A 4,207-nucleotide genomic window follows, 5' to 3' on the forward strand; every position below is an offset into this window, starting at 1 on the left:
CCTCCTAGACAGATCTGGCCATGTCTAGCTCTATCCTGATTAGGAAACCTGCAAGTTTTCTGACCCACACGAGTCTACCACATATTTACTGCCAGGGACCCACATTTCAAGTGCAGATGTAACTATGTAACTCACGTCTATTGATCCCTTCTTACCAATGCTTAAAATTAACTGTTTTTTTTTTTTTTTTTAATAACAACTTTACAACTTTTTTTGTCAGGTTTATTATAGTAGTTCTGCTGAAAAAAGAAGTTTCTGAACCATGCCACAAAATCGAAAAGTCCCTCACTGGGCTTATCCTAAATATGAGCTCCTGGGCTATAACTTTTATTCTCTTAATGTGATTACCAGATATTCACTGAGCATGAAACGTGTGCCAAGTGAAGTGCTGGGGCCAGTGTCCAAAAAGACAAGTCCCATCCTGGACCCTACAGGTTTACATTTTGGAGGAGTGTCATGGTTCTTTCTGCACATCTCATGGTGCTGACACCTCACTGGGCATTCATTCATTCATTCACTGATTAACTCAGCCCCCAATATTAATTGACTCTCTTCCAGACAGTGGAAACTGATGTGCCTGCCCTGAGGTGGGAGGAAGCCATGATGTTCTGGGAAGCGAGAGAAGACCAAGGAACTGGCAGCCGGCGAGAATAGGTGATCGAGTAGGTGCTCACTTAATACTGGACAAACAGAAAATCTAACATGGCTTTTTAAAACACTTTTTCTTCCCCAGTGTAACTCAGTCCTAGGCCTGCCGCAAATGGTCTCCCGGTCCGGAATGAGACTGGAGGCAGACATGCTAAAGGCCTTTTAAAGCTGACCTGGCACAGGGCCCAGCACTTGTGACCACGAGGAGCCAAGGGCTGGTGCTGGAGCTGACACTGAGCACCACAGGCTTGTAGATAAACACCACTGAGTAATAGATTTCTATCCACTTCCTCCACTGAATCTTTTCCAGATTGCAATGGGGTGGCCCCTGGTACAAGTCAAACATTGATTCAGCTGCTGGTGGAGAGGGGTTCAGAGATGGAGGAGAAGGGCCATCGGCAGTATGGAGGGAAGAAAGGGACAGGGGAAAATCTGGCAGGGAGAGAGCGATGGAGGAGGCCCATGTAAGGGTTAAATTCTTCTGTCTGTGTTTCTGCCCCTTTGCTGCTACTGAGAGGCTGTATTTATAGATGGGATAATTGCAGAGGCTTTGAAAGCAGCTCTGAAGTGTGGGGCTGGTGTGTGGGGGTGGGGAGGTCCAGATCCCACCTGCTCTTGAGAGATGCCCCTCCCCCACCCTCCCTTCTTCCTTAAGTCTCCTGACAAGTGCCAGCTCTGGGGTGATGCTGATGGTGCCTGCTAGCCGTCCTCACCAGGTGCCCGCCTTGAGTTTGTCAAATATTTTATAACAGCTCTATGAAGTGGTTACTTTCTCTGGTTCTTTCCTGATCACTTCAGTGAAAGTGGCCCCTACAACTTAAACCCTACCAGTGACTCCCTGGAACCTTGCCATTGTTGCCCGGTTTTATTTCTTGCATAGCATGATCAAAATGGGAAAATTATCCTATTTATTTATTTTTTACTTGTTTATTTAATGCCCAATTCACCTATCTTATTTGCTAAATGCTTGGCCTAGAAAGTCGTTCAGTAAATATTTGTTGAATAAATGAATGCTTGTTTAAGAGACTAGGAAACTGAGGCTTGGAGAGGGGCAGTAATTCTCACTGTCACATGGCAAGTCAGTGGGAGAGCTAAAATTCGCATCCAGGTAATAATTATCTTCAGAGATTGAGGTCTTAGCACTGGACCAAGATCCCTGAAGCTGGACACACAGGCTGTTCAGATGAATGAATGAATGTGTGTGTGTGTCTGTGTGTTCAGGGTCTAGGGGAGATGCTGTCTCTGGTGGTGACTGGAGCTCCCTGCCCACCCTAGCTGAAGGGACAGATGCTGTTCAGCTGTGGCTAATTGTTGCTGATCTTTTGATTTTTTTCAAGATAAGCCAAAAAATTTGGATTTTTATGTGAAATTTCCTGGTTTTTAAATGCTGGCAACAAATCTACATTAAAAAAAACACACACCACCCAGGCCAAGCACAACACAGTTACAGGCTGGATGGGGCCCACAGTTTGCAGCCTCTGCCCTCAACTCATCTACTCTGTGCTGAGAAGCTACACCAATAATACCTGTCCCCTCCAGTGACACTGCACTTTGGGGATTTCGAAGCCCTTCCCTACCTGATATTTCTTGTAATATTCATAATGTTCTGGGAGAGACATAGGGGAGACTATGATACCTGTTTTAGAGATTAGCAGCAGAGACCCCCAGGGGCTCCTGTGAAGTGACCCCCACTACCCTCAGGATAGTGGTAATGAGCCCTCCCCCTTAGGCTTTTGCCTTCTGGCTGCGGTTTGGCCTTGCCTGGGACCACCTCTCCCCATGCCTTTCATTCCTCTCCCTCTACTTGTGATATATGTGGTGGATGGGGATAAGAAATCCTACTTAGTTCCTCCCACAGGTTTGGGGTGCTCCCAACAGGATTTATTGCCAGCGCCATGAAGTGCTTGTGCTGGTTCTTGTTTGGAGATGCAGTTATCAAAATATTGTCGTGCTGAGTAATGATACAGCTCTGTCAACACACTTTAATTCTGATTAGGCTTTAACAGTCGTCTATCAGCCTAACAAGGCAAGGGGAATGCTGGGTTCGTCTGCAAGCTCCTATATGGCACTGCACCTCCCCTATTCCAGCCCGAATAGATGCCAGACGATTGCCAGATGAGTGAATGAATGAATGAATCCCCAAGGTTCATGGGGTGAAGGCAACAGGGAAGAGGGCCTCTAAGCAATAATAATAACAATAATATCATTAACCATAGCTAATATTTTTGTGCGCTTATATGTTCCACACACTGTCTTAAGCCTTGTTTGTATCTGTTGAGGGGATCTGTGTAGAACAGTGATGGCCACCTTAAGTGCTTAGAACACATCACCTGTTAAGACTCTGTTAGATTTTCACTGCAGCCCGAGAGACAGGCATTACCATCCCCTTTTTGCAGATAAGGAAAGCAACTCATTAGGAGGGTGAGCAACTTGCCAGATCACCTCACTAGTAGTTGGTGGCCACAGGACTTGAACCCCAGCTGTGTGATCCCAGAGCTCTTAGTGGTACCCATCAAAGAAGCAGAGAGGGGAATTGCTAAGAGGGGAGACAAGAACAGTGAGGAAGAGTCAAGAGAGGAAGAGTCCCTGGGGGAACCAGGCTGAGAAAGGGGAGCTAGTGGGGGCTTCCAGAAGAAGAGGAGCAAGGGTGCCCCAGGGACGGGGCCACAGTTCAACCTCCCCTGGGGCTGGTCCCATGTGAACTCGATGGAAGCTGACAGATTTAGGATTGATTGGAAGAGTTCAGCTCCCTGAGTATCAGGTGGAAATTTGCCTGCAGCATGACCGGAACATAATTTGTAAGCAGGGCCTGGCCTTGGCAGCCAGCCAGGCCTTGTTCCATCCACATTTCTCCATGGAGGCTGGCTGGGCCAGGGTCCCTGCTGACATGGGTCAAAAGGGCTTAAAAACAGGCAAGAAACAAGAGAGCCAATCCATTTTTTTTCTCAGTGAACTTAATACTCTATGAGGAAAGTGCATAATTGTAAGAATTCAGGTGTATGAAGAGAGACCTATAGCTGTCTGTTTTTCTTTTTTACTATGGGGTGTCTGGGACATTTGCTAGTGTGTGTCTCCACAGCTCATGATTTTAGGGAAAGAATATTGGGAGGTGCAGATGCTTTCAAAGTTTTTTTTTTTTTAATTAAATCATAGTTGTGTACATTAATGCAATCATGGGGCACATTGTGCTGGTTTTACATACAATTTGAAATGCTTTCATAAAATTGGTCAACATAGCTCTCACAGCATTTTCTTAGTTATTGTGTTAAGACATTTATATTCTACACCTAGTAAATTTAACATGTACCCTTGTAAGATGCACTGTAGGTATGGTCCCACCAATTACTCTCCCTTCACCTTTCCTCCCCCCTCCCCTCCCTCTCCCCTTTCCTCTTCTTATTGGATTATAGCTTTCATAAGAAAGCTATAAATTGGTTTCATAGTAAGACTGAGCACATTGGATACATTTTCTTCCATTCTTGAGATACTTTGCTAAGAATATGTTCCAGCTCCATCCATGTAAACATGTAAGAGGTAAAGTCTCCATCTTTCTTTAAGG

This window comes from Otolemur garnettii, unplaced genomic scaffold, assembly GCF_000181295.1.
Source record: "Otolemur garnettii isolate 467f Iridium unplaced genomic scaffold, OtoGar3 scaffold00020, whole genome shotgun sequence".
Classification (NCBI taxonomy): Eukaryota; Metazoa; Chordata; class Mammalia; order Primates; family Galagidae; genus Otolemur; species Otolemur garnettii.